Here is a 14,650-nt window from a genome sequence, read left to right as displayed (position 1 = left end):
CATACAACAGGAACCTGTCAATTTCTAGGGAACAAGCTTGTGTCCTGGTTCAGTAAAAAGAAAAATTCAGTTTCTACTTCTACAGCTGAAGCTGAATATATTGTTGATGGTAGTTGCTGTGCACAGATTTTGTGGATGAAAAACCAATTGTTGGACTATGGTCTACAAGTGGATAGGATTCCTATTTTCGGTCATAACACAAGTGCAATTGCCATCACTGAAAATCCAGTACAACATTCAAGAACAATGCACATAGACATCATGTACCACTTCATAAGGGAACATGTGATGAATGGTACTGTGGAACTGCATTTTGTTCCAAGTGAAAAATAGCTTGCTGGCATATTTACCAAGCCACTTGATGAATCCAACTTTTCAAGGTTGGTAAGTGAGTTAGGTATGCTCAATTATTCTTGAATTATTTCAGATATTTTGCAAGTTGTTATGTAGCCAGAAATTTAATTGATTTTTCTGTGTTGGATCATTATCCATCGAGTTTGATCATCCGTCGGAATATAATTTATCAATTAAAATCAATCATTTTTCTAGAATATTTTATAACTCGACGGATAAATGATTTATCCTCATCCGTCGAATTGTCTCAATCTTAGCCGTTAAAACTCTGAACATTATCCATCAAGTATACTTACAGCTTGTAAGCATGACATGACGGATAAGTGACATAATTTTTACAGTTTATTAAATTTTTTTAAACGTCTATTTTGGGAAATTTTTATTGGTCACTTTATTTTGCTTTATTATTTTTGTCAGTTTATTGCTGAGATTGTATAAAAGCTCAATTCATTTTTAATCTTTTCTTTTATCATTCTCAAGAGTCAATTGATCTAAGTTTTTCTTCTCAAAAGCAAATTCTCTCTGTGCAAACTTTCAAATCTTTAACAATGGTGACTACTTCTCAGCTTTAGTAAACAAGGAGATTCAACAGTCTGGTGACTACCACAAAATGATGGATTTTGTGAAGAACTGCAAACTCAACTATGCCATGCTGGAATCACCCACCATTTACTGTGAGGTTGTAGAGGAAATGTGGACAACTTTAGTGTACAACTCAACAGACAAGACCATCAATTTCACTCTAAAAGGTAAGCAATTTTGCATAAATATTGATATTGTCAAAGCATGCTTTAAAATCCCTAATAGCAATGTTACTACTCCACACACATACACTGATATTGTTAATATGCTTAACTCTATGGGATATGCACTCACTACCTCTAAGTTAAGTGAAATTAGAAGTTTGGGTCTTAGGAAAGAATGAAATTATCTATGTGATGTAGTAACTAAAGTGTTTTCTGGTAAAATTAGCAATTTTGATTCTATCAATATATATGCTTAACATGCTTTACATGCTAGTTACTGATAAGTATTTCAATTTCAGTGATTTGGTTTTGTTTGAGTTAGTCTTTAAGTTAGGAGAACTTAATAAGAGAGGTAGAAGTGTCTATTATGCTAGATTCTTTATGATGTTTGCTAACCATCTTATTGAGAATATTGTGATTGAGAACCCAACCAACAAGCTGAATTGTTGGGTTCAAGAAAGAAGGATTATAGCAGATTTAAATAGAGTAAATCATCACAAGGAGGTGCCCTTATACTATTTTCCAGTAATTGAGGGACCTCAGGTAAGTGAGGTAATTTCTTATGTATCTACTCTTCCAACCTCACACATTTCTTTGCCTTCTAGTGTAGCTATAGCATCTGTGCCAATGACCAAACAAATGCCTACCCAAGCTACCAAAACTAAATTCCAAAATTCAAAACTAAGAAAGCCCCCTCTGATTTCTTTCAAATGAAATCAGTTGTAAAATCTACTAAACCTAAAGCGGGGAGTGTGAAGGAGGGTGAAAAAGGTGAGTGACAGGGTGAAAATCAAAGAAGCCCTAAGAATAAGGTTGGAGAGGTGAGTGTTTCCCAGCCTAGCCACACTGCAGTTTCTCAACAAACTGCAGTGCTTAAAAAGGACTTAATCTCATTACTAGTTACATCCTCCCAAAAGGATGTGACTATTGAACAAATCTCTTAGCCAAGAGCACAGGCCAAGAGGGTAAGGGACACAAGCTCACCCCAAACCTATATTAGAAAGAAGAAACCAAAATCCTTGGGGATGCACAGGGCACACACTTAGTGTAAACTGGTGCTAAAGACCCAGTCACTGCACCTTCTCAAAGTCAGGTTGATGTGGCTCCAATAAATGTGGAGTCATAGCCAAAATCTCTCACAATTGAAGTACTTGATACACCAAATTCTCCCACACACTCACTGCCTGTTGACATGATCAATACATCACTTCCAAATTCTCCATATTTAACTCTCTTGGAGAATCCAAAAATCCAAGTAAGTGTGCATCATCTTTTAGATGATTTGTTGGCTCATTTACCATTCCTTTCTGAGACTGTTGAGACATCTATGCCAAAATTTTCATCAATCTACACAGAGTCTACAATAGTCTCCACTCCAAACTCTTTCATTTCTACTATCTCGATGGATATTCATCATCTGTCGAGTAGTAATTGTATCCCGACGGATAAGCCTAACAGCAGTCATCTGTCGGATAGCCATACTACTAACCCGAGGGATATTCATCATCCATCGGGTGCCTTTGCACAACTTTAAATTTCTTCAATTCTTACAAGTGCAGAAGACTTAGTAGTAGTGCAATCACTCTGAGGACTGAGGGATGGGAGTGATTTGAGTGAGAGTCTAGGTTGCTCCCAAGAAAAAGGATAGGAAAAGAGTGAACAAATGCAGTCCATTTCTTCAGGACTGGAAAAAGTGAGTGAGAGGAGTCCCACATTAGATGGTGAAGGTGAGGGTATGAGGGTGGGAAGCCAAGGGGAGCCCTTGATGTAAAAAGAGAGAGAAATTGAGAGAAATGCAGGTACAGGAAGAATAAGGTTGGATATCATTGCTAGTGAGTCAATGAAGGCCAATGATGCAGACATTGAGAGACTATCTCAGCATAATCAAGCTGTTATAAGTTCCATCTCTTTGGATGCTAAGGCATTTACTCATCTTGTTCCAGCATATCAAATTATGGTTGGACAGGACAATACAAATGTAGAAAGAATACTGAAATTGATGCACACCACCCAGTCAATACAAAGAGCTAAGGATGCCATCATAGCTATGCCACCTAGATGTGATGATGATGTTGACTATGGGACTGGGAAATCTGTTGATTTCTTTGGTGATGCAAGTGAAGAGGGGTCACTGGACATAGGGGGAGAAGTAGGCCCTAGTTCCAGATCTGGTATGCCATCTTGGGTATTTTCAAAGCAATATGATGAACACTATTTCAAGACCACCATCATTCAACTTATAAGTCAGACACACTCTGCTCTATAATCCACAATAAATGCCAGCACCAAGAAGCTCCTACAAACACACCTGACCTCTCTGCAGTTACAACAAATCCAAGGTTTTTAACACAATCAGGATGTCACTTCTATCAAGACTGAGATTGATCAAATGAAAAACGATATTTCTGAAAGGTTGGATTTTAAACTTCCAGAAGCTACAATGCTTGATATTAAAAGACAACTCAGGAAGAATTCTGATCTTGCCACAAAGATAGATTCCTTTGATACCAGAATGACTGCAATGGAAGCTTATCTAACAGCTATACATCTACATCAAGCTCAGCAAACTCAACTGCTACAACAACTAGTGGTTGCACAATCTTCATCCTCCACTCTACTTGATGATAACAAAAAAGGGGAGAAAAGCTCAAGTAAGGGTGAGGGGGAGAAAGGCTCAAGTAAGGGGGAGCTACAGCTAAACATACAAGTCAGCTAAGTGATTGTGCCTACAATTGCTTTCCTAAAGCCACCGGTGTTGAATATCATTGATCTGATCCAAATAGCAGCTGAAAAGCTTGAGTCAAAGTCAAATCCTAAGATGCTTGATGTTACAGCTATAGAGAAGGAACTAGAAGAAAAATGGAGAAAGATAGATGCAAATATACAACAAAAACTTGGGCCAATTCAGAAACCAGATAAAGTCTTCAGTCATCACTCTCAAGTCATGAAAATCTCTGTGAATGACATAAGTATGAACTATCTGGAAAAGGGTCAAACTTCCTGCATAAAATTTCCAAAAGCAAATGGCATCATGAAGCCTAAAATAAACTACTCCAAGTTCTCAGACAAAAATCCTATGGATATTGTGTATGAGACACATAGGCCAGATGAGAAGAAGATGTTGGCTAGGTCAATTGCATTTTACAAGGATCCAACAGATTCATCAGTTAAAAAGAGAATTGCAAAGATCTACAGAATTGGTAAAGAGATATGTGTTCTGGCTGGACACCCTCAGTTTGTAGAAGCCAAAAGGGAAGAGAAAGAGAGAATAAGGCAAGAAAAGAAGCAAGCTGCATTAGATGCTAAGAAGCTCAAACAAAAGAAGGAGCAAGCTGCTATCTTAGCCAAACTTCAGGCTGTGAAGACTTTAACTGAGATCTCTGCACAACCATCTGTGATTGCTGAACCTCAAGATCAGAACATGCAACAGGAACCACAACTGAAAAGAAAATTTAGATACCAGCTCCACTCCAAGAGAAAACTAGACTTTAATGATGAGGAAAAGGAAGACCAAATTCCCAAAAAGCCTACAACTACAACTCAGGCATCAAAACCCTCTGTGGTATTTGAAGAATTCAAAGTGCTGGATCCAACAAAGAATATTCATGGTGAGCCCATAATTCCTAAGGATGAGCCAGTAGACTGGGATAGTCTACCAATTCCTGAGCTAAACTTTCCTATCTTCAAAAAGCCAAAGAAGATAAAGATAAGAGCAAACAAGAAAGTGAAGCATGTGATTCTCAAATCCAAGACCCCAATCAAAGCTAAATCTACAGTCAATGAGGGAGACATATTGTACATCTGTGACATCAAGGAGTGTTCTGACATAAACCTTTACTTAGATGAATTGGATGAAGTTAGAGGAATTGATGCTCATAGACATCTCCCTGAAAGGCTAGTATTAAAATACAAGGGAATAAGAGAGATCATATGGTCACTTCACAGGATTCTTCTAGAACGTCAGTCTGTTTTGATAAAGATCTACTCTTCTTTCAAAAAGAACTTTGGGTACAATATGACTGCAAGAAGACTAGTTCTAAAGAAGATTGAGGAGCTGAGGAGTACTAGAGCCAAAGATGTACTTCCAAAAACTCTATATATTCCCTTTACAGGAAAGAGAGTGCATCTGAGGCCCTAGTGGCTGATGGAATTCAGGGATGAAAAAGGATTTAGAAGATTCTTTATCTACTATTTTTTAATCTGTATTTTTAGAGTGTTTTGTTATCATCAAGTTTCTCTGAATTTATTGCAACAATTCCAGTAGACATAAATTGAGGGAGATTGTTAGGAATATGTTATGTACTTGATGATAAGCTAAATAAAACACCTTAGTAGATTTAACTTAGTGAATTTTATAGCACCCGACGGATGATAAATTATAGTCCCAACTGATGATTCAATATAGTCCCGATGGATGACTAATTGATATCCACCGAGTGAGTAGCTTATGTAATAATAAGTAATGTATCATATTTCTGCAAACAACTTTGTGTAGATTCTGTAGTAGCATATGAGTCATGTTGACTACTAGTAGATATGCAGAATAGGTTGATTAATTGTAAATATTAGATGTCTTGTAATTCTGCATAAATGAAATTGAGTCAAGTGTCAAATAGCTACCCGACAGATGATCAACAAAGCTACCCGACGGATGATCAACAAGGCTACCCGACGGATAACAAGCATGTACCCGGTGGATGATCAATTCAAATATCTGTTGACAGTGATAACACAGTCACATGCGTTGGATGTTTGTAAAAGGAATGTGGTAGCCTGTTTAGCAGGGTTTTAAGAACAATGAAGCATTACAATTTCCATGCTATTATGAAGATATTCAAAGATGCTGGAATAGAGTAGTGAAGCAGCTTAAAGTTAGACTTCATAGGTTTTGTTTTATTATCCTGTCTTATTACCATGTTAACTTGGTAATATATAAACCAAGTGTAGCTAGTAGAATAAATAACTAAGCAAACACATTTTAGAAGAGAAATTGAAAAAGTGGTAATTGTTAAGAATTTCTCTGTAGTTTGTTTGATCACTTGTAAAAGCAGCTGTGAGCTATTCAAGCTTCACAGGGTTCTCTTGATATATATATATATCTCTGGTGGATACATTCAAATCCACCAGAAAGTTTTAAAGACTTGTGTTTTTATTACTTGTGTTTTGATTTATATGATTCTTTCATTCCGCACTTTGCAAATCTAACACTTATATATTATTAAGTTAGAACAGTTTTAAAAATCTCAAAAAGAAGCCAGAATTACATTCAACCCCCCTTCTGTAATTCTTGTTGTATTGTTAGGGAACATATGTGTATTTCCAAAATAAGGATATAACTTAAAAACGAAGCAATGGAATCAAGATACAGATCATTTTATAATTTTTTTAGGTACACATCTTGTTCCTGCAAGAGCTGATTAGGGAACATCATAGAACATGACACTTAGCCAGAATGCATCACCAAAAATAAATACAAATTCATATTTTACTACCAAGAAATAGAGAATTTTAAAGTCGGACTTGACTTTGTTCCTCCATAGATTGGTTAGTAAATTTAAGAGCAAAAATTGTAGTACAAGTATGATAGAGTATCCAACACCAGATGTAACAGAATGCAGATTATATTACATTGAACAAAAGTGTTCATATCAATCTATGTGGTTCACTGATTAAATAGACCAAAGTTCCGCACCTGTCTTAGAGATTATAAAGCAATAGAAGTGCATACACTCCATTAAGTTCAACCAAATTAAAATAGAGTTAAGGTTACAATCATCAAATCAGAAATCCAAAAGTTCAATTCAAATTACACCAACAGAAATACAACAGATCAGTCATAGATCAGCAAAAGAGGTGCAGAAGCAACAACACAGCAAGGTACATAATCACTCAGTAGCAAGAACATCAACATAGATCATCCATTAACATTACCATCAGCATCATAGACATGGATTAAATCAGGCAGATTATCAATCAATTGACCTCTAGCTCCCACACCTACTTCTTCTAACTCATGAATTATTACAGTGTTCACACTCAAAGGGACTTGATATGAATTGATAATTTCTTGGTCAGACATGCAATTTGTTCCTAGTGTAGATGCAGCTAGGTTTTCTAAATATGCAATCCTATGTTTACAAGATGCAGTGATACCCTCTAGTTCTCCTACCTTTTCCTTAACCTCATCATTTTCAGTTTTTACACTCTTAAGTTCCATTTTTAGTTCATTAAACATGGCCTTGACAGACTCAAATTTAGAGAGAAAGACATCTTCCTTTCTAATGAAGTGAGGAATGACAACATGAGTGACTTCTTGAGGTTCACAGTGCATCAGGGGCACTTGGGGCCTAAAGTGGTCATTGGTGATTTGGGAATCAGCCAGATTTGCAAAGATTTCAGGCATTAGAATGTTGTAGATTGCAAAGAGAGAAGTAATTAACATACCATATTGCATATAATCAATAAGATGAGCATTTATCATGTTCAAGAGAATGGCATAGGAGATACTGAAATTGATTTTATTATTAGCAAGCAGATGCATGATTTTCATATCAAAGAAGTCAAAATACTTTCTCTGATTAGGCTTAGGCATAACATAAGACCTAATAATGAGAGCAAGGTGTTGGAAAGTACTAATAAAATGTTTAAAGTGAATACCACAATTGACATCACAGAGACCATCAAGCACATCAGACTTCCAAAACATTCCTACCATAAGTTCAAATTTAGACTTATTAAACACAAACAGAGAAAATATGTCCTCACATGGCAACTCACACAGATGAAGAGGTAAATGCAGTGCTCTATTGATGCTCTTGTTATCTACACAGATAACTTTCCTATTTAATGTAGTAGTGAAATGCAAGATGCCTTCTACCCCTTTAATTATGTTCATGTTGCAATAAAATTCCCCCTTGAGATGAGTGAAATATTGTTTTCCTAGATTGTACATTAAACCATCCCATTTAGCCCTTCTAATGATGAACTCCACTTCACCTTTAACATCTACACAAGTGCCAGGTTGGATATTTTTTATGAGTTCACGAAACTTTTTGGAGTTTGATGGATTAGATAGTTTTGGTGGTGGAGGTTTGATAAAATGCCACTTAGAGTGTCTCATAACGGCTTGAATTAATGTCTTGAACTCGAGTATTTTGTGTATTTGACGCATTTTCGAGTGTTTTTGCCTTTCAGGGTATAACTTGCTTAGATAGGAGGATTTCATCAAAATAAGGCTAAGGAAGTACTTGGGATCAGTTGCGGGGAGTTGTGTGAAGAATTCAGCAAAATCAGAAGCAAACTTAGGAATATTCCAGAAGGCTTGCAGGCACCCGCCTGGAAGGAGCAGGCGACCGCCTGGTTGCAGACGCCCACCTGGAAGGAGGAGGCGGCCGCCTGGGTTCATAATTTCAGAATTTGATTTTTAAGAATTCAAGTTCTAATGGGCTTCTGTTGGCGCTGGTTCTTGTGGACTCTTATATAAACCTATTGGGGAGACATTTTCAACAACAAGTAACAGGGAGAGAAGATTAAGAAGACCGTTTTAGCACGCAACAACGAAGAAGAGGAAGTATATGTTTATCTTGTGATTCTTTTAATTCGTTGTAATAGTGGATGCTAGTTTTCTTTAATCTTTGAACCTTAATACTCTTGTGACGTACTCTATTTTTATTAAGTATTTTTATTAGTTTATATCGTTGTGTTATTATCATGTTTTTATATGAACCCATGGTGATGATGAGTTCTATCATGGGCTAATCGTGATCATGGGATCATAGCGGATTTACTATGGATTTCTTTAGTTAATTGTTTAATACTTTGGTATATGGTGATTGTATGATATCTAGCATAGGTTGTGCGTATTCGTCTTATGTGCGTCGCGAACATATAAGATAGTTTGTTAATCTCTTATGAAGCGACAATGAATCTTGAGATTTAGAACTTGCCATGCTAGCATAGGTTCATGTATTGTATGCATGATTAGTGGATAACTCTAACCATTTTACTTGCCCTGTGTAATCATAATGAATAACCTGCGCTTAAATCGTTATATTTTCAAATTCTGTACACATATAGGGTCTCAACATAATTGATGCTTATTCAACTTCTATCTTAATTGTGGATGCTTGGTAGAAAGGTATTCGTACAACGAAAGTTGGCGTTTATCATTTTCGTGTTGTTCGATTAATATCATCACCATTACATGCTAAGGATAATAACAATAACTATTGAATGAAGTAGTAATGAACTTATGATCTCATGTGTGTTTAATATTGTTAATTCAAGTGTTTAATTCTCATAGTTAATATTAGTTAATCAACCTTAATTGTTATTATCTTGACATTGAAGAGTAATCATACATTGGTGAGTAAGTGTTAATTAAATATAATTAATCAGAGTCTCTGTGGGAACGAACTAGAAATCATTCTATACTACTTGTGAACGCGTGTACTTGCGTGATTTAATTAGCACATGTTTTCACCCTAACAAGTTTTTGGCGCCGCTGCCGGGGACTCGGTGTTAATTTGTTTAGTTTATGTACTTGCCATCAGTGGTCATTAGGATTCATTGATTAAGACTTGTTACTTACTGTTTCCGGTTGTGTTTCAGGTACTCTAGTGAGCGTTTATGTAAACACGTTCTCACACCCGCAAGAGAAATCTAGATACGACTGAGGAGACAGATACAACACTTGACTTTCCGGAGAAGATAGTTTTTAAATATTCGGATAAAGAGAGTGAAAAGAAAGAACCTGTAACAATGGGTGATCGTATAGTTCAAGCTGATCCAGCTCTTATGGACTTTTCTCGGCCTAAAATTGATGACATTCAGTCAAGCATTATTCATCCGGCTATTCAGGCCAATACTTTTGAAATCAAACCGGGCAATATTCAGATGGTGCAGAATTCTGTTTCTTTCGGAGGTGTTGCGACTGAAGATCCCAACATGCATATCAGTAATTTTGTCAAGATATGTAGTACTTTCAAATATAATTGTGTTACTGATGAGGATATCAAGCTGAGGCTTTTCCTATTTTCTCTGAGGGATAAAGCTAAGGACTGGTTACATTCTTTACCAGCTGGGTCCATCAGTACTAGGGAAGATCTCGTGCAAAAGCTTCTGGTGAAATTTTATCCAATGGCCATGACTGCAGCTATGAGGAGTGCTCTTACTCAGTTTGCGCATCAACAAGGAGAATCTATGTGCGAAGCTTGGGAGTGCTACAAGGAGATGTTGAAAAATTTTCCACATCATGGTATGCCTAAGTAGATGGTGATCACTGGTTTCTACAATGGTTTGGGGGGCTAATCTCGGCCCATGCTGGATGCAGCTTCTAGAGGTGCTTTGTGGGCCAAAATCTATATTGGGGCTTATAATCTCATTGAAACTATGGCTGCAAATGAGTATCAAAACCCAACTCAAAGGATGATGCCTGGGAAGGTAGCAGGTATTCTGGAAGTTGATGCAGCTACAGCTATTGCAGCGCAGCTCCAAGTGCTGTCAATGAAGGTCGATTCTTTAGCTAACTATGGAGTCAATCAAATAGCTATTGTCTGTGAGCTTTGTGCAGGCTCTCATGCTACGGATCAGTGTTCTCTTGTTAATGAATCTGTTCAGTATGTGAACAATTATCAGCGATCGCAGTAGCCTGTGCCCGCTACTTATCATCCTAATAACAGAAATCATCCTAATTTCAGCTGGAGCAATAATCAGAATATTGTTTAGCAACCATATCAGCAAGATGCAAGTAAAAAGTTTAATCCACCTGGATTCCAGCAACCTCGGCAATATGCTCAAAGGCAACAATATCCTCAACAAGGAGGTGTTATACCATCTTCTAGTGCTGATTTTAAGGAGTTAAAGTTGTTGTGCAAAAGCCAGGCTGTTTCTATCAAGACCTTGGAAAATTAAATTGGACAAATAGCCAATGCCTTGCTCAATCATCAAACTGGCACACTTCCCAGCGATAATGAAGTGCCAGGTAGGAAAGAAGCTAAAGAGCAAGTCAAAGTTGTCCTTAAGGTCTGGAAAAGTTGCTGATGCTGAAAAAGCAAAAGATGGAGAAGCTGAAGTTGTAGGTGAAGAAGAGAAGCAAAAGGAGAAAGAGGGGGAACCAAGGAAGACTACTATTGAACACACTCTACTTGAGGGTAATACAGAGGAGAAACAGCTCTATCCTCTACCACCTTTTCCTAAGAGATTGCAAAAATAAAAGCTAGACAAGCAATTTGGTAAATTTCTGGAGGTGTTGAAGAAACTTCACATCAACATACCTTTCGATGAGGCTCTGGAGCAAATGCCTAGTTATATGAAATTCATGAAAGGTATTCTTTCAAGGAAGGTGAAACTGGATGATCTTGATACCGTTTCTCTGACGAAAGAGTGTAGTGTCGTGCTACAACAAAAGTTACCTCTAAAGCTTAAGGATCCGGGTAGATTCACCATTCCTTGCACCGTTGGCAAGCTGTCATTCAACAAGTGCCTTTGCGATTTGGGAGCAAGCATCAATCTGATGTCGTTGTCTATCTTCAAAAAGCTGAATTTTCCTGATCCAAAGCCCACCTACATGTCTCTACAATTGGATGATCGTTCTATTACATACCCACGAGGCATCGTGGAGGACGTGCTAGTAAAGGTGGACAAGCTCATCTTTTCTGCAGACTTTGTCATTCTGGATTTCAAGGAAGATAAGAAGATTCCCATAATCTTGGGAAGACCTTTATTGGCTATTGGTAGTACCTTGATAGATGTACAAAAGGGTGAACTTACTATGAGGGTGCAAGATCAGGATGTGACATTCAATGTGTTCAATGCAATGAAATTCCCTATGGAAGATGAGGAGTGCTTCAAGATGGATTTGCTCGATTCTGCAGTTATTTCAGAACTTCAACATGTGATAAGGTCTGATGCCTTAGAAAAAGCCTTATTGGGGGAATTTGACACTGATGATGAGGAAGGCAATGAGCAGTTACAATATCTAAATTCTTCTCCTTGGAAATGAAAGCTAGACATGCCATTTGAATCTCTGGGTAATACTGATCTCAAGAATGCCGAGGGAAAGCTTAAACCATCTATTGAGGAAGCACCTACTTTGGAGCTTAAACCATTGTCTAAACACTTGAGGTATGCTTTTTTAGGTGATGCATCTACTTTACCTATTATTATTGCATCTGACCTTTCAGGTGGTGATGAGGACAAGCTCTTGAGGATTTTAAGAGAATTCAAATCGGCCATCGGATGGACTATAACAGATATAAAGGGATCAGCCCTTCATACTACATGCATAAAATTCTTCTAGAGGAAGGTAGCAAGCTGACTGTTGAGCAACAGTGAAGGCTTAATCCTATTATAAAAGAAGTGGTTAAGAAAGAAATTCTAAAGTGGCTAGATGTAGGAATTATATATCCTATTTCTGACAGTTCTTGGGTGAGCCCCGTGCAATGTGTACCTAAGAAAGGAGGTATTACTGTGGTAGCAAATGAGAAGAATGAGCTCATCCCCACTCGAACAGTCACAGGATGGAAGGTATGCATAGACTACAGAAAGTTGAATAAAGCCACAAGGAAGGACCACTTCCCTCTTCCATTTATTAATCAGATGTTTGATAGGTTGGCTGATCATGAGTATTATTGTCTTCTGAATGGCTATTCAGACTACAATCAGATTTGCATCGAACCAGAAGATCAAGAGAAGACTACTTTCACTTGTCCATTCGGCATGTTTGCTTTCCTCAGAGTTTCTTTTGGCTTATGTTATGCACCTGCCACTTTTTAGAGATGCATGATGGCTATATTCTCTGATATAATTGAAAATAATATCGAAGTGTTCATGGACGACTTCTCCGTCTTTGGACATTCGTATGATGAATGCTTGAATAATCTCCGTTTGGTGCTCAAAAGGTGTATGGAAACCAATCTGGTGCTCAATTGGGAAAAATGTCACTTCATGGTACAACAAGGCATCATTCTTGGGCATAAGGTCTCTAGTAAGGGTCTTGAGGTGGATAAAGCCAAGGTGGGAGTCATTGAAAATGTTTCGCCACCTATTTCTATGAAAGGAATCCGTAGTTTTCTTGGTCATACGGGTTTTTATCGGCGTTTCATCAAGAACTTCTCTAAGATATCTAAGCCATTGTGAAACTTGCTCGAGAAAGATGTGCCCTTCAAATTTGATGATGAATGCTTGGCAGCATTCGAGACTCTCAAGAAGAGTTTGATCACTTCACTAGTTATTACTGTCCCCGATTGGAGAGAACCCTTTGAGATGATGTGTGATGCAAGTGATTATGCAGTGGGAGCAGTTCTTGGGCAGCGGAAGTCTAATATCTTTCATGTGGTCTACGATGCTAGTAAGACCCTAAATGGAGCTCAACTGAACTACACCACTAACGAGAAGGAGCTCTTGGTTATAGTTTTTGGTTTCAAAAAATTTCGATCTTATCTACTTAGGACAATGGTGACAGTGTTTACGGATCATGCTGCCATCCGCTATCTGGTCTCAAGGAAGGATTCGAAGCCTAAACTTATTCATTGGGTGCTCTTGCTACAGGAATTTGAGTTAGAGATCAAGGATTGAAAAGGTACTGAAAATCAAGTAGCTGACCATCTCTCTAGATTGGAGAATCCTGATTCTACTTCACATGATAAGACATTGATCAACGAATCTTTTTCGGATGAGCAGTTGTTCGCAATTCAAGAGGAAGGGCCATGGTTCGCAGACATTGTGAACTATTGGGTATTGAAGAAGTTAAACCTTGATCTAGATGCAGCTGGGAAGAAGCGAATGCTTCAGTTAGATGAACTTGATGAATTTTGACTTCAAGCATACGAAAACAACAAAATGTACAAGAAAAAGGTAAAAAGGTGGCATGACCGGAAGCTATCTCCTAAGTCATTCGTGTCGGGGCAACAAGTTCTTCTATTCAACTCTCGTCTCCGACTTTTTCCTGAAAAGTTAAAATCAAGGTGGTCTGGACCATTTATCGTCAAAACTGTGTTTCCACATGGAGTGGTGGAGATTTTTTAGAATGATTCGGGCCAAGTATTCAAAGTAAATGGTCAGAGATTGAAGCACTATTATGGGCATACGGCAAACCGTGAAGTGGTTAGTACCGTTTTATTGTCAACTTGATCGTATTACTCTACGTCAAGCTAATGACGTAAAAGAAGCGCTTCTTGGGAGGCAACCCAAGATATGAGACCATAGGAACCCTTAGAATTTAGTACTCTATCCAAAAACCCAAAAAAATCAGAAAAATGTGGCAGAAAAAAAAATTCCAGAGACCTAGCAGGTAGCCGCGTTCTAGCAGGCACCCGCCTGCTGGTGCCAGGCGACCGCCTGCGGACCTGAATTTTGAAAAAATCGGTTTTCAGCCTATAAAAAAAACATAAAAATAAAAAAAACACTTACCACAATCCCCATTACCCACGATTTTCTTCCTACAAATTAGCCACAATCCCACTCCAAATCAATTTTTAACCCTAAGCCTACCCTATATATACATACAACCTCGTATTACACATCTCATATACTTTAAACTCTCAAACTCT

The 14,650-nt window shown here is 37.7% G+C and overlaps 1 non-coding gene and 1 pseudogene across 1 annotated transcript; both read right to left on the bottom strand.

Moving 5' to 3' along the window:
• LOC141716701 (beta-glucosidase 44-like) overlaps positions 1-14,650 on the bottom strand; it is a 237,984-nt pseudogene that overhangs the window by 63,783 nt on the left and 159,551 nt on the right.
• On the bottom strand, positions 10,254-10,360 carry LOC141722715 (small nucleolar RNA R71). Its single transcript, XR_012575720.1, has one exon. It is a non-coding gene; the product is annotated as a small nucleolar RNA R71 (small nucleolar RNA).

The sequence above is a fragment of the Apium graveolens genome, chromosome 4 (assembly GCF_009905375.1).
Source record: "Apium graveolens cultivar Ventura chromosome 4, ASM990537v1, whole genome shotgun sequence".
Classification (NCBI taxonomy): Eukaryota; Viridiplantae; Streptophyta; class Magnoliopsida; order Apiales; family Apiaceae; genus Apium; species Apium graveolens.
Note: the sequence above shows the minus strand (reverse complement) of the source record. Positions and strands in the feature narration are given on the sequence as shown.